Genomic DNA, 23,908 nt, shown 5'->3' with positions numbered 1-23,908 from the left:
CAAAACTATTCGTCAGTCTTAGATAATATCAATGTTATGCCTTAAAGCGACAAATTTAACTAATTATAGACGTATGCATAATGTTTAGGTAACAGATTTTGATTAACGTCAAAAATTTTCAACTACTTCACTATTTATAGCTCGGCAAATGAAAAGAAACAGTTACAAAAATATAAAAGGACGTGGAGATTTCGTTTTTTTTTTTATGAATTTAGACGATGTGACGGTACAGTATTGTGACACAATACCTAATTGTTTAATTTAAACTTGATTTCATACAGTACTAATCGAAAGTATGAGATATAATTTTATCAAAAAGACACAAAGCGATGTCAAAATTGATATAAACAAGAAATGCGTAATGGTTTAGACTTAGAACCATAAAAGTTTGTACAAAGTCATAAAAGTCTAGTTCTATAGATGCCATTAGGGTAGTGGTTTTAAAACTTTTCATAATCCTTTAGGTTTGTACAAAGAAAACAATAAATTGTTGTAAATTCGAAATTCACAAAATATTTTATTAATATTGGTGATATATGTTTGTCCCTTTATTGTTTCTGATAATCATTTTCACTCCCGTCAAAGGTAATTCATGAATAGTCGTCGAAAATGAGTTTCAAACCTAACAAAAACTTTCAATGCTTCTCAGATCATTTGGACCTGACCCCCAATTTTTCATAACTTTACCAAAGAATTCGTTTTGGATTCTGCCTTCAACGTAGTAGCTGCTTGGATATTTCTTTATAATTATTTCTTTGGTTTATTGAACTTTCCAAGTAAATCATTAAGAAAAACTAGACCGAAAGTCTCAAACCCATAGACTTTCCAACTGACAACCATTGAGAATTGCTGTAGAAAAAGATACAAAAATATTCAGAAAAATGGTCAAATCTTGGTCAATTTTGGAGAAGGGTCCATCATGTTGTTGATGGGAATATCTGCAAGATCTTACACAGTGTTGGTACTATTAGATAGGAGATCATTAACTGCTCATAGATATATTCTTGAACTATATGTTATTTCTACTAGTACCTGTAGTTTTAGACTGGCATGCACGTAACCCAGACTTAAAACCTTTTGAGCAAGTACTTTTATCTAATTACAATGATGAGACTTTTTTATGGTGGAGTGTATTTGTTTTGTATTCCCTTTTATGTTGTAGAAAAAGACATAAAATACGGATAATCCATAAAAAACAGAATTCAAGTAACAAAAAGTGGTTTAAAAATTAACATAGAGACGAAAAATAATGTCAATGTCGTTTAGATTCAGCACAAACTTCTAAAAAAAATATATCACGTATGTTTAAGAAGTCTAACATGGTAAATAATAAGTAGAAAGTCTTTAGGTAACTAGATTAGTTGACTTACTCGTAGGTGTGGTTAAAAATTTACGAGCTTAACATACTGATTCACATTAAGGAATTTAAGGTGTCTGGACAATTGTATATAAATTCCTATCATGAAAAAATTATTATTAAGAAGTCATCATAATTCTTTTGAATCTTACATACCATATGTAATTGTTATTCTATGGATGTCAATATCAAATGTTGGATATCATTTTCTCAAATTTTTGTTTTGTCAAGGGATAGTGGTATTAGTTTGAAGAACTCAAATTATTGCAATAAAATTAATTAAAATACAAATCAAAAGGCGCTTAGAAGCATATTTTCAAAATATTTTGAAATACACAGTTTATTCATGTTGAAACAGGCTAATCGATGCTGCTTAAAGGTTAAATTATCTTTCTGGATTTTGGAAAATGTCTGAGCTCATTATGATTGCCAAGTCATATCAAAATTGTTCAAAAAAGATTTAAACCCATTATAGAAACTAATGAATTGATACCTCAACACCAATTTGGATTTAGATATAAACATTTTACTAAAGACCAAGTCCAAAGAATAACATATAGAATAAATGAAAATGGTGTGTTCTAATATCTTCAGATGTAGCACAAGCATTTGTCAAAGTTTGGCAAGTTTTAAGTATATTTTACAATAAAATAAGAAGATGGTTACCAAGAAATGTAACGAATTGAAGCCATTGTGAACTATATTGGGTCGGATGTACTTCTTATAACTGAATATAACTGTTCCAGATTCTACCTGGATAAAACCGCATTTTATCCGGTTTTTCTTGGAGAGAAGTACCTACCACAATAACAAGGACCTAAATGTTTGTGAAACATATTTAATGGAAAAAACATTTTGCAAATAAAAGTGGATCTGTATTAGACTAGGTAATCAAATGAAACAATTTTTGGAACAAAATAAACTACTAAAACATTTGGAGTTACAATGATTTCCAAATGAAGTACCATTCTGATCTATAAGTATCTCTATAACTTCTAAAATCGCCTCTTCCTCGATCAATGTCTGGAATTTTCACTCTCACTGTATATCCAACAAAACAAGTGGGGAAATTTGAATTAGATAAAGCTTCCACCTTTTTTGCTTATTAATATCCATAAACTGGTTTTCATTTTTTGCACAATTGGTCTGATTTTCAAAAGGTTGTATTTTACTGGAGTTTTCTCTTTAATCATTATCTGCATTTTCCATACTATCATCTTCAGCTTCAGTAAAACCATCATGCAGGTTGTCTGTTTCCTGGTCAATATCCTGGTCTTCGTTTTGTTTTTGCTGAGGATATTTTCCTCTACCGAATTCCCTGACGACTTTATCCAACTCTTCATTGGTTTGCAGATTTGCGACAGTTTCTTTTGGGAAAGCTGATTTGAATAAGCCAACTTTTATATCTTCACCCTATCCACGCTAACTTGTAACTTGCTGTAACCGGTTTTTCATACACGTGGTATTCTGCAGTAAATTTAGATTCAACATATACATGGAACATTTCTGATTATACCTTTTTTGAGCCTTAAAACGTATTAATTTGTTAATTAATAAATAAAGTATGGTATGGAAATATGTCTCTCTGTAGGATAATAATAAATTCGGAAGATCAATTATTTCTTTTAAAGAAAAGGATAATACTCTTTGGAATAGGCCACAAATCAATAGCGTTTATTCAATAATATAAAATGGTTTGAGACAATTGGAAAAATTTCAAGATCGTGAATAAATATGAATCGAATACGAAGAGCAAATTCATTTCAAAATACAGATAGTACTTAAATATTGACTATACAAATATGTACGTTTTAAACGACAATGTATCAGACATAAAAAATCGAATGTACTGACCGCGACTTTGCTGGTAACCTGCCTCGGTGGAGGTCACTACCATGTGAACATACCTGAGATGAGAAGACGAAGATGCATACCTTCCTATTATGTCTAAGCTTTTTCTAACTGTTGTTATTTTTTTATATACATATCAACTACTGCTTCACTGATGGATATTTTGATTCATACCAGAGTTGCGATTTGATTGGACAGTTATTTCTTTCAAATGATTATATTTTTTTACAATAAAAAGTAGGTAAGCATCGAATATTCATTCTAGCATATTAATTCGAAGTTTTTGTGCAATTATCAATGAAAATTCCACAAATAAAAACAGTAATTTGTATAGGGAGTGTCTAATATTTGTTTATATTTGGAATTATTCATTGACGTACTTTGTCTGTTTTTTAACTATTCTTCAAAAGTCTTAATTATTTAGAAGAGTTTTTATTCATTTCTTCACATTCATACTGATCAGTACTCCATCCCACGTGATTCCAATAATACGAGGATGGTCCCAGAAGTACCTGGCCTGACCTAGAGATGGCGGAATTTGCATGAATAATACCACGGTATGGGAAAATACACAACCTATACACCATATGTTTCAAGTTTGAAGAAACCACGTTGTTTAGTATTTGTTTGGCAGCCATCTATAGTGATGCTGGAAAAAAATGAGATGACGCTTCCAGAAATGTTGGAGAAAATCCGTTGGATGATCTTCGATCGAAAGTGCTAAAGTTAGCAGACATATTGGGAATTCCAAAAATTGCGCTACATCGCATATGAATTGAAAATTTAGACATGAGAATGCTGTGCGCCAGATGGGTGCTACATTTAATCACAAAAACAGCGTTGTGAAGATGTTTAGATCGAGTATTTGGCAATGTTTCACAAATATAAAGCCAAATTTTCATAATCATGGATGAAACGGGAAACCATCACTTCACAACTAAAACAAAAGAACAATCAAAACATTGGACTGAAAAGAGAGAATCGACTCTAAAGAAGACAAAGACTGTTCCATCTGCAGACAAGGTCATGGCGTCGGTTTTTTGGGATAATTTACATTGACTATCTTGAAAAAGTCGATCTATCCACGACGAACTTATTGCAACGTTTGAGCTAAGAAATCAAGCAAAAATGACCACATATACACCAGATTTAGCCTCCTCCTATTATTTTCTGTTCCCAGGCTTAAAAAAACGGCTCAGTGGTTGAATATTTTCCAACAATGAAGAGGTAATATAGCCAGTTAATGGCTACAAGGAGATTACGTTGAAAATTACGTTGAGATACTAGGGTATAACGTATTGACCCTAAATATTTATTGTATTGTGTAATTTCCACTTTTTTTTTTAAATATGTATAATACAATTGTCTAAAACAAAGTATAAATTTTCCAAAGTTATGAAACCTTTTTGACTTTTGTGAAAAGAATGAAAATTGAGAATTGAAAATCGAAAGGCAGAAAAGCAAGTTGGTATCATAACAGCTGATAGGATAGTTGTTAATTCCAGTGGAGTTTTAAGAAGAAAAGCTTTGTGATGCTTGAAAAATGTACTTCAAATAATGTAGTACATAATCATGAGAAAAAAAAAACGAATCTCTTATCCTGTTTTGAGTGAAAATAATCTTTAAACTGTTAACTTTGTTAAGGTCTGTAAATCACGAAAATGCAATATCTGCAAATTATGGTCATAGATTTGGGTATGTGCAAATAGAGATTTGTAGCATTAAAACCTAAAATCAGACGCCTATATCTGAATAAAAATGTAAAAGTGGATAAAAAAGTTTACGGACTCTTATTGGAAATGAATTCGAAATAGATTTTTTTGAGTACATGCAAAATTACTGTCAAAGGTACCGAACCGAAAAATTTGTGTTTTCCTATCATGGTACTAAAGCCAGCTTTTCCATATAACTAGAACTAATCGATATCATGACGAGGTTTTTATTGATTGTAATAGAAAGATTTTTTAAAAATATCAGTATTTTTTAAGAGCAAACTTTTTTGAAATCCAATCATTTATTTGGAGTAAGTTAGAAGGAAAATCTGAAACACTGTATTCCTTTTATAACAATATATGGATTTTCTACGAAAACTGGTTTTAGTATGACTAGATTTTGTGTCTTGGTGTAAAAAAATACACAGCAGCTAGAATTTTCATTGACAGAAACCCTATATATTAATCTAGATTTGAGAAACTCCTATAGAAGCATAAAAAGCCGCAGGATATAAGATTAAAAAGTATATTCCATATCATATGAGATCATATTATGAAGAAATCTTCATTACATCAACTTTTGAAGAAGATAGATCTAACTAAATGAAGTTGTGAACTGAAGTTTCAAAAGCGACCTGGTTTTTAAGAAATTGATTTTTCGTGAAAGATTTTTCTTTAATCCAAGCGACAGATTTTTCCTTATAACCAATGTTTAGGATTAGCAAAAATAATTTGGATCACGCAAATTTGATCACAATGATCTACGAAAGGTATCGACAAATTTAGTAAAACATTATTTTAAAATAAGCTTCAGTACAGTTTTATTATAAATTCCCGGAAAATACGTTTTTGGTTTTATTAGTGATTCTGATCTTTTTCAGACAGTTCTTGTATTCTTTGACAAATACAAAATTTTTCGAACTATTTTATAAATTTTCTTCGGCTGATCAAAATACCTTTCAACTATTTTATATTCTTAAAACTTTTTTTTTATTTATTAAGTTCCCAAGAACACTAATTTTGTAAATTAAAATCAAACACTCTCGTTCTATTTTACTTATTCATAATTTTCAAGACGTAAAGTGACTTCATCATCGGTCATGATACTAAACATGGTGGATCGTGGGAAAAAGCATATGTTTGTGGTCTCAATGGTGCTTGCATGGGGATGCAAAGTGTGTCGGCAAACATTGCGGTGGTATATTCAAAGAAATATCGTTTGCTTTCAAGTGGTAGAAGACAATTTAAAATTCTCTAACGATGGAAATGAAGAAACTAGATAAACTTGTATTTAACGGTGGATTATCGTATATGCCGATACCGAACAGTGTCGTAGATATTAATAATAAATTAAAATAATTCCTAGAAATATATTTTCAAAGAAAACTTCGCGAAGTGCTATTTTATTTTGATATTATTTATATTCAATATATACCTTTCCTTCCTGAGGTACGGTGCAAGCTCCAATCGCATTCAAAGTGTCCAGAAAACGAAGCCAAGAGTATATAGCCAACAGGCTAATTCTTAACAAAAAGGTAAGACTTCCTAGAATCTCCCGTAGAAGGAGTTTACGCGCGAAACTGCGAATAAGGATAAAGACCTGTCGAAATGACAGGAGGTCGGTGGAATGTCCTTCTCCGTGGATATTTCAGGAGGTAGATACTTAGAGAGACGGGTTTTCTCACCCGTACGTGTGTGTGTGTTATTCAAATGTGAGGATTTTCATCTCCAGTTTCGCATACACTCTCCGCATATTAAAATTTTTCCTATAGATCCAGCAATCACAAGAATACCTAGCCGATAGTCAGATGGAACAAGAGTTTTTTGATATTTTCATCCGTTTTTGACGTGGAAGTGCGACCCTAACTTCAACATCTTATCGGCCATCAAGTGAATTGGGCACAAAAATAGGACTTGAACAATCAATGGTAATAGAGAAAACAATAAAAAGGGAAAGGAATCAAATAAGAAGAAGAAACCAACGTATATAATGGAATAAATGATTTGGCATTATTAGTGAAATCGGTAAATCTACAACATAACCTAGAAATATTGATTACGAACTTGAATAAACTGGGACTAAATACGAATAAAATAAAAACATGATAATAGAGGGAAAAGATGAAGTATATGATGTTCGAATATGGGACAAACAAAGCTATGAATACCTAATGCGATTGGGGAACATTCTTTTCGAAAATATATGTCAAAAAATGAAAGATGTAAATAGCTATGAAGCACAATTGAGATGGTCCAGATATATATGTCTCGTGCCTAGAAACAGAATACTAAAAAGAACGTTTTAAATCAAAATAGCAGGGTAATAATTATAGAAGAAGACAGAGAAAACGTGGATTTAAAAAGTGGAAAATCAAATTTCAACGAAAACATCATAACTTACAAATTAAACAGCCATACACCTCACGAATATACCATTTTTCCTAAATGTACTAAATGCTTAATATTAAGAAAAAGAATTTTTAAAGTAGTTCGATTTCAATACAGTTTTTATACAGGGTAATATACGAAACATAATAATTTACTTTCAACTTCCCTTATGTAACTGACGAATTTACTTTTTAGTTTGTTATTATGTGCATTTATGTGTCTACTGATAAACAGTTCGTTCTTGATAACTTTATATAAAAAACTTTCGGAGAAATTTGAGGAATTTTCTATTGAAAGAATTAAGTTACAAGGTTGAATGGATTTTCCATTCGAGTTGTAATGATGAATCAGTTATTTCAATTTTATACAAATCGTCGATTAGTATTCTAAAAAATGTAAAATAAAAAATACGAGTAATTTAAATATAGAATGACGTAAAGGGAATTTGTTACTACAATCGACGAATTCTAATTGTCTAATATTATAGAGAAATAATTTTTCAATTCATTATTTACCAATTATGAAGGATATTTTAATATAAAAAAATAAATGTCAACAAAATAGATTAATTTTGGTGAATTTTAATTAACGTTATTGCAAAAAAATGCAAATGAACTGGTAATTCATTAATAAGACCTTCGGAATCAATTTTGCTGGTATGGGAAGTTCATTACGATTCAAAGGTGAATTAGAATTTTTTCCTTTCTAAATTTGGAATCTTTTTATTGATTACGATAGGACTCATATTTCTCCGCAGCAAAGTCAAAAAATCAGCCACCAATTTAACTCTCCTCAGACTCAACCAATTCACTCATATTATATCTCAAATGAAATTAATCACTTATCTCAATTAGAAGTCGAGATATGCAGCATCGAGTAAAGAAAAAATTCAGTAAAATTTTATTGTCTACTCTTAATTCTCATCGGACTCAACCAATTGACTCATATTATTCTCAAATGAAAGAGCTTGATTTTATGAGTGTTCTTAGACTAAAATTAATTACTTATCTCAATTAAAAGAGCAGCATTGAGTAGACAAAAAATTAAAAAAAATTTTAACGTCCGCTTTTACTTCTCCTCGGACTCAACCAATTAACTCATATTATATTTTTGTAGATAGTCAAAAAAAATGAAGGAGACCGGCCGGATTGATAGGCCTGAAGGAATGCGATAAGATTTTTATAAATGTTGAAATATGTATAATTTGGATACAAAAAATGATTCTAATAACCTTATGGGACTAATTTTTTGCGGGTTTCAAAATTAATTTAAACTATATTCTATATATTAGAGGTTTTTATGTTAAAAAAATTTATGAGCTCAACATATTTCATTAGAAAATTTATCAAATTATCTAGTTCTAGGATTGCTTGTACAAAAAATTAGAATCTTGAGGTAATCCATAGTGAGAGTTAAAAAAAATATTACGTCATAAAAAAGTCGATAAAATCAATAAGAAAATTATATTTACCATTAAAAATAAATTAAAGTGTTTCAAATAAATTTTAATCAAATCATAAGTACTCCCAACCTTCAAAAGAATGTATTATATATTTCTTTCCAACAAAAAATATTTTTTAATAACTAATAATATCTGTGGAATGAAATAAAAAAACTATGAAATATATGAGGATTTTACACAATTTTTATATCTTCATTCATATTTTCCAATATCCCTAATTTATTATTTGAAAAATATATATAACATCTATTTAAATATTATCAAAAAAATTAGAGAAAATTATTTCATAACTATTGTGTGAATTATTTTTGGTATTCTATGTTTAATAAAAAAAAATCTCCGGGATATAAAAAGTGGTTTGGATAAAATTATATTTTCCCATCTCACAATTTATAATAAGAATAAAAAAAATAATCTTTCCGCTAAAACATAATGAAAATTATTTTTAATTAAATTTGATATATAAAAATCATACTTTTCAATTTATTTAGTTTATTATTTCAATTTTAATTCCAAATTTTATGTAGAATGAATGTAAAATAGATTTTTAAAAATTCATTGAAAACAAAAATTTTAAATTATAATAATGACAAAAAATTGATGTAATCACTATAATCGAATAAAAAAATATTTAATATCACTAATTGGATTTTTTTTTTCAAAATAAATTTATTATATAAATGTTTCTGATAAAAATTCTAAGATATCAAATTTCAACTTTTTAATTTCAATATCTCAGAAACACCATCGTAGCTCAAATAAAATTAAGAAACTAGTTTATAAATATTTGTTATATTAGGATGGATTTTTCGTTTGTATATAATTAATTGACGATTTTCAGATAGAAAATTATAAAAACATGAATGAAAATCCCGTTCAAATTGAACACAAAGTGACTATCACTAAAAACCACCTCAAAAAAATATCAAAAAAAAAACCACCTCATCACAAAAACACTAATTCACTTTGTACACCTCACTTACCTCAAAATAAATCCGAAAAACTGAAAAAAAAATATTCTAAGGGAAAAAATCGAGCAGAGTCCTCTGCCTCGTCCTGCACTTTAGTCCTCTGGATGGATCACTCGACGATACGCGGCAAAGAAGTACAGAATGTCCGCGAATGACGCGAAATATATTCGCCGGTAGTTTACGCTAAACTCATGCGATTCTGAGAGCAGCAAGTTTAAATACTACCAGAGCGGGGGTAAAACTCGATGTCTTCGAAGTCTTCGGAGTCTCTGTACGGTTTTGTTAGTTTAAGGCCGGAGGCGCAAGAAGATCGAGGAATGCAGCTGATGACGAGGAAAACACAAGTTCAAATTTCGATTGCCCAACTTTTAGAATATAAATCGTGTTTTAGATGATGTGGAATATGGCGAATTGTTTTGAAAATTAATTTTTCTTTTTTTATAAACGTTCTTTTAGTTTGTTAAATTGTTAACTTTAATTATAATTAGACACGTTTTAATAACTATTATCCGCTATTTGAAATATTGTTGAGTTCATTTGCTGTGAAATAATCGATGAATTATACAGAGTGCAATCAAGAAAATGCCTTTTATGAAATTTGGATTATAAAGTAATTATTGAAAGGAAACAAGATATTATTATTTTAACAGAATACGAGTCAATATTCATGTTATTTTTGAACATTCATTAATATTTTCACTTAACTTAAATTCTAATTTTTTTAAATCAGTTTGTCAAAATATGCATTTCAATCAATTATATTTATTTGTCTCGCTCCTTCTTGATGAAACAAGACTTTTTTCTCGGATGTTTTCTCAATTTCGGTATCAAAATATGTCAGAAAATCGGGCCCATTAGAGAGGGGGTAGATTTCCCCTGGGAGTCCCACAAGAGGCCTTATTTTTTTATTTATATAAAAAACCTGAGAAATTTTAAACCAATTTTAAACACACACATTGTCCACGTCCACGTACAGGTGCGTCTTTTTTGACAGTTGTATAGACGTTGATACGCAGTAGCCCACTACGCTTAGACCTCAGTGACCTCAGTTATTTATTTACTCAATTTTACTCAACCTGTTATATTTGCCTTAAGCAGATTATCATTAATAAAGAATCGGCTACTGGTGAACAGAGATTGAATCATTTGGTGTTACTCAGCATCGAACATGAAACAGCTGAAAAATTATTATTTAACAAGGTTTCAATTCATAACTTTTCGTGTAAAAACTTTGAGAAACATAAGGTTTAAGAATTGCTTTACCTTGTGTTTATTTTTATTTTTTGAATGATTGCTTACGAAGCTTTCAAAAATTTAGTTTTTTTTTAAACAAAGTATGGTTTTGTTTAAGATAAAGAATGAAAAACGTAAAGAAAAAGTTTGAATGATCACTTATCCTTGAACTTCGTGCTTTTTTATTAATTAGTTTCAAAATAGTTCAAATATTTTGTTAACAAGTATTATAAGCAATTAAAACTAGAAATCAATTTGAACTGAACATTTCAGAAAAGCTCAACCCATACCACGAATTTTTATTAATTTGTGGACGGACTTTGGAAAAATGAAACATTAGGACAGTTTTAGAATAAGAGTTTTTTCAATTACTTATTTTGTCCATTTTTTCACATGGGGCGGGGGGTAAGCTAGGGACCAAACTTTGCTCCGGACCACCAAAAATCTCTCGGCGGCCCTTTTTCTTTTAGATAACACTATGCAATGATTGGAAGAATTTCAGCTATGTATTTACTGAGAAAAAATGTACTGAACATCATTAAAAAACTACGTTTCGATGTAGACTATCGATAATGACGTATCAGTGACTATCATTAGTCATATTCGTATCTCAGAAACCCTGAAGGTGCTTTTCCATGACGGGTAAGTCCTAGAGGAAGTTGAGTTCTATTCTCAAATTCCACCCCATAGTTTTTAAATTGTAGCAGAAGGTCTTCTGTAACTTCAGAATATTTTTCACATTTTTCATTTCTAGGAAAATTCTGCATAACATAGACGAAAGTTGTCCAAAACTTCAGTTCCAACTCAGTCATATAATTTCTAAATTGAGTAATTTTGTAAGATGTCTAATTAGGAGGCGATCAGAAATATCAGTTTCAATCTTTTCAATAATGAGGTGAGAAAATTTTTGGAAAAAGTAAGAAAAGCATTCTCGTCTTTATCTAATGATTTAACTGTTCCATTTTTTTCACTTTTATATATGTAATAGTGGAATTTTGGACTATTTCTTTTCAGACTCCACATATTCTCTCAAGGGACACTTTCAGCTTACCCAATGATCTTTTTCAGGCCTAATGCTCCAAAGAAATATAAAATATGAGAACCGAGAAGAATTTTCACCATATTTAAATCGAAAGAAAATTGCTACTTATCATTATTATTACTAAATACTTCTTTAAATAATTATACTTAACAGGATTATCGATATCTAAATATTGAATTCTGGTTAACCATTTTCTTACCTGGAGCTTAAGTAAAATACATATTACCAACTTATTAATCATAACACCCCCCATGGATGGGGATAAATTTGAAGTAATTAGTTGAAATATCATAACCAAAAACATAACCCAAATTTTAAGGTAGATGTAATTCTTAGTAAGATGTATTTAGCCTGTGTATAAGAAATTGGTCAATCCGGACGCAACTAGTTTAGACCTTTACAGGTCCGGTTAACCGCAGGACACAACTGGGGGTGCTGGGATGTTGACGGGTTGTAGGTCAGCTTACAACCACTGAAATAATATCACCTTATATTTGAAACCCAGTATGGAATATTAACATTGATAGGGCGAGTAAGAGTAAATGTTATTTACATCCCTTGGGTTATAAATAACTTTTAATTTTTCAATATGCAGAAGAATATTATAAGAAATTTATTTTTCAAAATTATCCAAAATTTTCTTTTGTTTGATAATTAGTAGCGACGTGTAGCACTATATATTTCAAGAGTTTATTTTTTGGTGTTTGTGCATCAAAGAAGGAAGCTGACGTTTCGTTATTTGTAGAATTCCAGAATTTGATTTGGTCTAAGCAATTTGGCTTGTAATTACTCAGTAATTAAGGGGTTAATGTACTGGGTGGGCCAGAAAGGCGCAAGAACCGGACCGCAACGTGCATTAAACATTATTTAAAAAATGGCGATTCGTGTGCTATTGCGTTTGTTTCAACGTGAGTTTGGATTATATGACATAAATCAGTGTCCGAGGGAAAGTGTGATTCGATCGTGGGTCAGAAAGTTACTAGTTCTTAATCAGAAGCCTACGGAATGCTCAAGATCAACAAAAACAAAAGACATAATTCAACAAGTTAGAGCTTCAGTTCAACGTAATCTTGGTCTATCGATTCGCAAGTGATCAGCCAAACTTGCTGTATCTTTATGTCGCATTTTGTCGAAAGATCTAAAATTACACCTGTTGTGAAGCTTTGAAAGTTTTAACAATATTCTGTTCTCCGACGAAGCCCATTTTCACTTAAATGGGCATGTCAATAGACAGAATTGCCGTTTCTGGGCTGCAGAAAATCCAAAAGCCTCTGCATTCGCCGAAAGTAACCGTTTGAGCGGCCATATCAGCGCACGGAATTATCGGACCCTACTTCTTTCAAAATCAACATGGTCAATCTGTCATTGTAAATTTTGAACGATACATAGCCATTTTAAGGGATTTTTTTATTCCGTAGCTACAACAATTCGAAGCTTATAATCGAATGAAATGGTTTCAATAAGATGGTCATACTTCTAATGCCTTTTTGGCGGTCGTAAAGCAGATGTTTGTTGGGAAACTGATATATCATCGAGGTGACATTGCTTGGCCGCCAGGAAATCCGGACCTAACACCTTTTATGTGGGGATACCTGTGCCAGCGAGTTTTTACCAATTTGAGATCTACATTCGAGGAATGTTTGTAGCGCGATGATGCACATTTGGATGATGTTCTTTTTAAGAAATGATTACAAATAAAATAAAAAATTGTATGTGGATTATAATAAGTTTTTATAATATTATTTTTTTAAAATCGTAGTGAACACACTGTTCACACTACCACTACACCAACACTCACGATTACATTGTCTGGCGCGCGTTTCGATAACCAAGTTATCGTCTTCAGAGAACCAAGAATCTCCCAACTGTTATATTAGGATCTCATCGAATATCTATGGAATATGTTGTAGATGATATTGTCTACACTCCACAGATTCTTGCACAGTTAAATTTTTAAATTTTTCTGTAACGACTCGCTGCAAGCGCACGTCTAATGTAAAATTGCTTTCATTTTGTCATTATGTTTCTTGATGTAAAGCTACCACTTTATCGAAAAATCCTTCTCTGTATTTTTTGTATTAAGCCTTGTTTATACTTCTGATTACTTTTTGATTTTTCAGCTTCTTCAATTACCACGTTTCGTAATTTGATTTTTTTTGAGTATCTACTACTTGGTATTGACGGATGATTGAAATATTCTAAAACCTTTTTTATCGCGGATAGCTAACAAAACGATTTTCTAAGTGCACTCAAAAAATTCCAATCTGTTATTTATATACACATCAAATGGAATTGATTTCCATAATATTAAATCATAATTTTTGTACTCATCGGATGTGTATCTAAGAACTAATTTACTGAAATTAATTGTTAAACTAATGTTTGATGGACTTTAAAGAGTTTCATCCAGAAAACAGTGGCGCAACACCAATTTTATTTAAAATTTGGTTATTTTAAAATATTTATTTTTAATACCTACGTGATTCCAGTTCTAGGCATTTATTGTTTAAAAATATGTCAACTTTGAAGTGACTATAGATATTTTTTTAAATTAAACATAAAAATAAGTTCAGTCGTTGTTACCATATTATTCAGCTTACATTGATTGTTTGTATGGTACAAATTTTGTAATCAATATTTAACTAACTTTTCGTTAACCAATCAAATTGAAATTTTGCTTACTTACTTTTAATGACAATATAGAAATCAATCAAAAATAATTGGGAAAGACCATTTTGCGAAATATCAACTATAAAATGCCGCCGATAAAAATAACTGGTCACAGTAAAGAATTAGATGCGGCAGGTAATGGGTCTAGTGTTTTGGAAAACCCAAAGGTTCCAATAACCGATTGATAAGTGATACCTGGAATCCGATGCAATAAGCTTCAGGTTGAAAATATATATAACCAAGAAAATATGCCGTCAAATTTCAAAAATATGTAGAATTTAGGCTACAGTGGAAAAAATCTAAAAAGAGCGTCGGATACCTTCAGTTGTCCACGCCACTGTAAGATGTTGCAGAACGCTGAGTGCAGGTTTGCATGTGCATGGCAGTTAGAAGAGTTTTTTTTTAATGATAATTGATGGCTTTAGTGAACAGTTTCAGAAGAACGATTTACTATTTTTACAAAGAGAGAAATCTGTGTTATAAAATTAACAGACATTTAGGAATACATTAAAATTTAATGTTATGGGTATCTATTTGAGTCCAACACATATCTACTCAATCCTCATTTAATTATTGCACTTGGTACGGGTTTGAGTGAGTTATTTGAGTAAATTAATAGAAATCACAACAGCTTTCATTTGAAAAGATGTACTTAGTTGTTCCGCCATTTTAATATACATATATTAATATTATCTAATGCATATTAACAATTGGAGATGATTAAATACTTCTAATAGCTGGAGTTCCGAAAACGGCAACCCTCAAAATCACCTGCAATTTCAAACAAACACTCAAATATCTGTGACATAAGTGTGTCTCAAAGGATTTGACCTCTCGAAAGTGAAGGAGGTAAAAAAATAGTCTAAATCATTTTTTTAATAGTTTTTAACCCAAGCAAAATATACAGGGTGTTCCGAGATTGATGCAAAAAATTCGGGTGTGAGTAGATAACGAGTTATAGGCGTTTAACCCATTCAATACTTCATTCAATTCATTATCACTGAATAAGGGGCTATTTGAGATGAATCTTTGGCTCTGACGGAAAGCATTTTGATACAAATTATTTGATTTAATATTGATTTGAATTAAAAAAATCGCGAGGTCCTATTTCCGATAATTAAGCGGATGCGTCTCGGCTCGATATCCGTCAGTGGTAAAGGGAACAGTTCACCTGTGTAGCGGGTAGCCTACTTCGTGAATTACCTTGTAACTAATTCCTTGTTGGTTCCAAAACCAAGAAATTGAACTAATAATAAAAAAAAATGTGATTGTGTGTATTAATTACTTTAACGATTAGTTAAAATCATATAAAAATTTCACCTTTTTTTTATAATGTTAATCAAATGAAACTGTTGTAAGAAAAATAATAAATAAACAACCTTTTACATTTTTTTTTATAAAACGTTTATTAAATGTACAATTTATCAAAAACTTATCTACTTACTAAAATTAACATAAGAAAATTTATATAAATTCAATTAAAAATTATATTTACAAACAATACACTTATTTACTATAATTACAACTCCATATTTTATGATCGTTTACGAGACAGTCAACTAAGCACAAGGGGGTTTTATTTGAACAGTCCGAGCCGGGGTTTTTCTCTGAAGGATGTTCATAATTATATCGTATTCTAAATCGATTAAAAAAAATGAACAAAAATACACTGTGAGAAATATAGAAACGATATTGATTATAAAAGTTAGAATGGGTTAAAGTGAAATCAGAAAAAATAAAAACAGAATGTTTTATGGAGAAATATATCCCAGGACTTGAAAAATAACTAAAAAAACAAAACAAAGTATTTAAAAATGATGATAATTCTAAAAATGGTCTCAAAAATAAATGTTTGGTCCAATTTACAAGAATCTTCATAAAAAACTTGTGAAGTTATGTATCAAAAATAGTTTTATAAAATAGACTGAACGAAATGTTGGAATTAAATATTTTTAATTAGAAAAAATGTCATTATTTGGTTATCATAATTGTTTTTTAACATGATTTCACTTATACAACAGGTGGAATTTAAAAATTAATAACTATAACAAAAGTAAAAAATATGTTTCACTTACCTGAAATTCAATTTACACAAAAGGGACTTTCAGTTGTCCGATTTTAACGGTGTACGGCGTATTATCCACTCTTTCTTCGAGAATCATGGGAGTACAAAGCTGAGTCCTTTGGTTGTAACGGATAGTTTGGTGTCGAGTTGTAAAGTGAAGGGAAACGAGGGCGCCGACACGCTCTTCATCATTGGTGAAGGGAAAGGAGAGCGTGCCGGCACGCGCACCGTCAGTGGGTGAGGAATGGAAGAACGCGCCGATACGCTCTCCATATTGAATGGGTTAATGTTGCAAAATAGTTCTACATCACTATCTAAAGGCCTAGGATAGTTCATGTCGAATAGTTAACAATCCGTAACTTTTACAGGAATAACCTGTATTATCGAAATTCTTCATTAAATTTTTTAACAAAAATTTACTCGTTGCTTAACTCGATAAAAATTATGCTTTAGAAGATGTGTAGATTTTTGGATCGTGTTACATGCCAAGGAAACTGTTCGTTATAAAGAGACATTCAGGGGAAAATAATCATAAATTGTTATAAGTTATTGATAATACTTGCAGGAGGTAGTAATACACAATCAAATTCTAATTGAACTGCATACTGTAGTTCCTATATTGGCCAGACAAATCGACGTATTTCTGTGAGATCCACGGAGCACTGTGGATTAATTCTGATATTTCCTACACTTTTGCCCAGCTTCATGTCCATACCGGACACACAATTGACTTTAACAGAACCAAACCTATCATCTCAGTCCGCTCTTTCAAGTCCAGGATTAGTAGGGAAGCTATCGAATTAGACAAACGTCCAAATTGTCTGATCAAAGAGACGATAGTCAGAGATTACCGTCAATTTGGAAACACCTTCTTCATTCCGTCAATAATATACTTCCCACGCGCGCCAAAAACCCAAAACCCGTCAATAGGTCCCATATAATTACAAGGTCCAGACGACCAATTAGCTCAAGACCAGCAGTAAGTGTGTTAGTGTCAATAGTGTTTTTGATGGTAAGTGTATCATTTCAATCATTTTATATATTTTTTGTTACAGCTTTCCATTTCTTCGGTGAAATTCCAAGGCAGATCGAGGCCTTGGAATCAATCAAAAAAGGGTTGATTCGTTGCGTGGAATAGGTAGATTGATACCACGGAATCGAAACAGTTCTATTTTCGCGTTAATCGCCTATAGCTCAAAAACGAGACGTCGTATGAGAAAATTTTTTTATGTCAAAGCATTATTTTCACGTCACTTACTCATTCCCGAATTTTTTGCCCGCAACACCCTGTATATTGGAATGTAAAACAAAAAGTAATTATCAGCTGTTAAAAAGGTTATCAATTGAAGCAGTGTTGCCAAATTGATGCTGCGACCTCTATCGACACATTTGTATTTATCCCACGTTTCTTTTATACCTGTTCTGTTTGTAATTTTACATTAAGATTTGTCTATGTTTCATGTTTCTGTTCAGATAGGTTTTTCACACTTTTTTTGTTTCGTTCCATCAGTAATTTCTTGTTCTCCGTCCGCAAATTTTGTGGCTGTGGTTAAAAGAATCACCCTATATACTTCATATGGTAGATTTAGAGTAACAGAAAATGTCGAAAGGAAATCTTCAATTTGATATAATTATACGGTATTAATATATAATTTTTTTTTATATTTAAAACTATATGCAATAAATACTTGAATTTATCATAAAAAAATATGAGATTCTTCAAGAGGATTAACAAATTACAGTGCATCTTAAATATAGTAAAACGGCATTATAATATTGATTTATATTTTGACGCCTCGGGTGCAGTGTTTCAATTCTAATCCATAATTTACCGTTTTGTTATTTTATCTAAAACATCTTGAGATCGTATTACCAGAAATGAATAATACGTGACCATATTCACGTAATTTACAGCTTCCATATATAAAAACTGAAACAACCAAAAATAGTTTTTTTGATCTATAATTAGAACTTCTCCCCCGACGTTAAAATAAAACATAAAAATTTTGGTGTCTATTTCCAGTGTTCGGGTGACAAAATTTTACAACAACCATCGGTTCAACCGCCGGGTAAATAGATTAACGATGGAAGATGGTGGTGGGTAGGAATTTTTCTATGGATATTTTCATATTTTGAAAGCCTTCATTTCTGAGCGACAAGTGTTCAGGATACAGCAGGGGTCCCAACCCTCATGATGCCGGTATACTAATTAGTCTTATTACGATCAGGGCAGGACTTTAGAATATCCATTTTTTCAAACATAAAAATACTAACAAAAATAATAATTCGCATTATTCGTCATCAGAGAAAATTGTTTCACTAATGAAAAATATAAATTAATTAATTTATGTTTTCAAATTTTGATTTTAGGTCTCTTCTGTTATAAAATTCGGTTTTTTTAATCATTTTTGAAACGTTTCGACTTATTTCAATCTCTATCAAAATATGATATTGACAATTTGACAAAATCATCTCAAAAATATTATCAATCAAATTATTTGTAGTTGTATTGGAATTTACTAAATAGAGCTATGAATTATAATTAAATTATTTAGGTCTTTTTTATCATTCATAGCTTTTTCGTTCTTATCATTATGAACCATTTGTGAAAATTCTCCTTTTCGTTCCAAGAATTTTTGATCTTTTTAATTGAATTTAAGTTATTTTTCCATATTTCGTTGTTAGTTAATGCAGTTTTATTTTTGTTATCGTATTGATGACGTCTTAGTCTATTTTCTAAATACTGATATGCCTGTCCAATGTAGATAGCGTCATAATTAGTACAAGGCACTTGATAATATTACTTCTTATGTTTTTGGTGTCTTACATTTTTTTTATTCCTTAGTTGATTATAGTATCTGTTTATCCTTATCAATTTTTCCGGATAATTATTTTCCTTCAATGCAGTTTTTCCTTTTTGAATAGCTAAGCATCAGATAGTTGGATAGATCTATCAGAAAAACTTATCATCACTGATTTTATAAGATCCCTTAAATTAAGATGATTTGAAAACATAAACATATATAAAAGGTCTAAGAAATAATATATTAAATAATTTCTACATCCCTGAAACTCAGATATAAAAGGTGTGCCGGTACTTTCTAAATATAGCTATAGGCCTTTAAAGTTGAACTGATATTTTTAAGTATATTTTCTAAATTGTACATTCGAACATTGGCATGATAAAAAACTAGACCAAAATCCTATAGATTCTATCTGTCGATAGACATGAATTATTTCGAAAAGTTTTCTTAAATAATTTCAAATCCACCCCAGTAGAAATCAATATGACCTTATGCAATGACGTCGAGTGGTATGTCCCCAACCTTCTCACTCGTTCATAGCGAGAGGATTTCAGTTTCTCATTCCAAAATATGATTCAGTTAACAGACTTAATTTTATGGTTTACAGGGTGTGTATCTTTTAACGAATAGAAGTTATATGTTGACCTAGGTTTTTGAATACTTTCACGCTTATTCTTCACACTTATTAATACTTCATAAAGGGGGGAATAGTTAACCATTTAAATTTTAAATCAAGATAATTTTCTATATATTTTTTGTATACTGGAGATCTAAGGAAAAACGTTCCTATCACTTAGAATATCCTAGATAAGTCCACTTATTCCCCTGACCAAGCTTTTTTTTACTTTATTTTCATAATTAGAATCCATACGTGAATTGTTATGTACGATCTGAAGTTTAGAACCGAAATTCGTGATGGCAATTTTCTTATAATTTGTTTATTATTACATTAGGTCGAGTTAATTGAAAAAAAAACTGACCTCTTATTACCGAAATTCTTTAGATGCCTCTTTCGTTCTAAATTTTTCTATAACATTGTAACCTATAATTAGGTAACGTCTGAAAGATATTCGGTAGCATCTATGAAATATTCCATGTTTTTTTGTGCTAAATGAAACTAATTACATCTAACAGTAACTTATACTACATCGAGACCTTGTTTTAGAAAAAAAAACGGCCTATTGCGAAGTAGACTTCAATCGAGTTTTGTTATAATCCAGTCAAATTATGTTTCTGCGCAGAAATATGTTATTTAATTGTTTAGAAATAAAATGAGAATAGATATTTATGTTATATGATTCACAATCACGATCATAATGTCTGTCACGATAAAAAAAATCATTGGGTACCAAACAAGAACTGTCCCTTCATGTCATGTTGTTTGAAATGATGAGTAAGAGCTCGCATTGTCGTGGTGGAGAATGATTCGTATTCTACGATTGGTTACCATGATTTTTTCTAACATTTCTGTTAAACAAATACTGGTGTACCATTCAGAATTGACCATTCTAAATTGCTTTAATAGAACGGTGGTGACGTGTCCAGTTATTCCAAGTGCATCGTGCGCAAACAACTTTTGTTGGATTTGTCTCATCTTGGAAGATCCATGTTCAATTTGGGAATCATATGCATCGATCAATAATTCGTCGCCTGTCATGATCTTATAGACGTCTTTAGAAGCACCGCGATTGAATATTTCCATCATTTCTTTGCACCAATTGACACAAGCTTGCTTTGAGCGATTGTCAAATTATGAGATATATATCGCAAACTAAAACAGTCAAATGTCAAAGCAGTGGAAACTAGCGGTGACTTGCGATGGCGCTTCATCACAACATGTCAAAGCGAATTGATCGGCACACTGCTGTTGGTTTAAATTACGTTGAAAATCATGTTTTTTACCAAGATGCACGTCCACCATTAAAAATGTCAAACTTTATGCTCACAATCTCAGATTTGACATATTCCCATAAGTGCTGCCATATCTCAAAGTAGCCACAGTTTGCCATTGCCTTTGTTGACTTGACCAGACACCATTTTACTACACCCCGGTGTAAAACATTCCCAATTACATAATTATATTATCTGATACGCGTTTAGGTAACCAAGTTATCATCGTCAATCCAAATTATTATTGTGTAGTATTAGATTTATCTAAATTTTGATTATTTGAATGAGCTAGATGCTCATTAAATCGTATATTAACAGATCTACTAGTTTTCCCTATATACACAATTATAACAGCTATTTTCGTCAATACTCTTCTAAATCTAATATTTTGGGGTATTTTCGAGTAGTCATAATCAACAATAAATATAAATAATGTAAAATTATTCAGAAATTTATTTAAATATAGATAATGAGATACACTTGAAATTATTAAAATTGTATAAAAAGACAAAGAATTTATTCCCAATATTATTATATTTTTTGTGCAATTTTCCGCAAAAGTAGAATTTTCACTTGTATAAATAATAACATAACAGCTAGGAGGACTTACTAGAAAGAAGGAGCCTAAAAGAAAAACAAAGAGGAAATATAATCAATTTTACAACAACAGAGAAGCGAAGAATGGAACAAGGAAACACCAGCAATATTGAGAAAAGTTGTCGTCAATATATGGGATGAAATACATATTAAAAAGGAAAGGTTGAAACGATGGAGAGCATCATGGAATTCTAGCTCACGCTAATTTAACATTACGATGAGGACCTGGACTGGAGAAAACATCAACGAATACCGAGAAGAAGACGACCAAGCAATTCCTCGTTCTCAACGATGAAGCAAGAGTTCTAGACATAATATCGAAAGAATAGATGCATAAGAGAAATTGGTTGATATTCCAGATCTGTTTTCTCTATTTTGTTTCAACTTTCTTACTATGGTCTTAGCCATTATTTTGTTAATTTCATCTAGTAAAATACTTCTATAGTTTCTGCATTAATCTCTTTTCGTTTGCTCGTATTTTGGTACCATTATTACCATTTTCCAGGCTTCTTTCTCTCATATATGATAGATTCTTAGAAATTTTCGCTATGATGTTAAACATGCTCAATAAGATGACGTTAAAAATGAAAAGGTATCCTTTCTAATAGCCTCTTTAAAAATAAAAATCAACGGGTTTCAGGACTTTTCCTTATATTTTCCGGTTTACAAAATAACGAATTTATTGCTTTTATTTGCATCGTACTGTATATTAAAATGAAAAAATTATAAATAGATCACCAAATTATTTGGAAAACAAAGGATTAATGCTGACATTGAGATTAAAAATGTTTTTTTTACCTTATTCTTTTGAATAAAACCATAACACATATTTTGCCACTAATAAAATCACGTTTATCACTAATTTTATCATTAAATTTTCCCAACTAAACACTAAAATATTTTCTTATATCTATATCAATAACATTTTATTGCCTTTCTTTTAATACGACACATCGAAAGTTTTTTATTCTGTTTTGAGCTAATTTTGTTGATTTCGTCACTATGGAAACTTGATAGTTCACTTGGAAACCATTAAAATTGAATAGTTAATCACTTTGTAGTGTAGAAGATATTAAATATAGTACTGCGGTATTATGGAGAATTTTTTGTTATAAATCGATTATTACATTCGTAAATTGACTAAAACTCATAGCATACAACCCTAATAATAAATTTTTGGAAACTATGCAAGCAGTTTATTATTATTTTTAAATAATTGACTCGAAAAAATTACTTTCTTGGTACCACCAAATATGAGCCATTAATTTTAGAAGAAATATGCAACGGATCGCACTTTTTCACTTTTTTACGGTCCAATGGAAAAACATTTATAACTCGTCATCAATTGATTGTACAGAAAAATGATTCTGAAGAATTTTATAGGATATTCAATGTTCTACAAAAAATGTGTCTTACGTTTTCTCCATAAACCTCACCGTATGAATGATATTGAAGATTTAAGTTTGATTATTTTAAGACAAACTTCATTTTCGTTGTAATAAAAGACAGAGAAAAATCATTCAAATGAAGTTTTTCAGTACTCAATATTTTATACCTACAAAAGAGCTCAAAAATAATAATCTAATCATATTTTTTAAAATAGCATATACGAGGTCTGGCTATTAAATATGTGTTTCCTCGTGCCGAAAACCGTGTGTAACAAAATACAGAAGAAATCTCAAATCTCAAATCTTAAATCTCAAATCTCAAATCTCAAATAGAAATCTATGGGGATAATTCTCTATCTCGTGCACGTGTTTTTGAGCAGTATAAACGCTTTAGTAAAGGCCTAGAAAGCACTGAAGATGCCCAGCGCCTCGGTCACCCTGTGACTGTTTTAACTTCGGAAACAGTGACCAAAATCAA

The 23,908-nt window shown here is 30.7% G+C and overlaps 1 protein-coding gene across 2 annotated transcripts in view; it reads right to left on the bottom strand.

Annotated features, from left to right (window-relative positions):
• Nucleotides 1–23,908, bottom strand: part of LOC130900694 (mucin-2) — an 85,306-nt gene that overhangs the window by 52,126 nt on the left and 9,272 nt on the right. Inside the window, exon 1 of one of the 2 annotated variants that reach the window (XM_057811473.1) lies at nt 9,754–9,924. The exons of the other annotated variant lie outside the window; for it this stretch is intronic. The gene's annotated coding sequence lies outside the window, so the exon portion shown is untranslated. Of the gene's footprint in view, nt 1–9,753; nt 9,925–23,908 lie in introns of those variants that run through there. 2 annotated transcript variants of the gene reach the window in all.

Source organism: Diorhabda carinulata, chromosome X (genome assembly GCF_026250575.1).
Source record: "Diorhabda carinulata isolate Delta chromosome X, icDioCari1.1, whole genome shotgun sequence".
Taxonomy (NCBI): domain Eukaryota; kingdom Metazoa; phylum Arthropoda; class Insecta; order Coleoptera; family Chrysomelidae; genus Diorhabda; species Diorhabda carinulata.
This window is presented reverse-complemented; position numbering and strand designations above follow the sequence as displayed.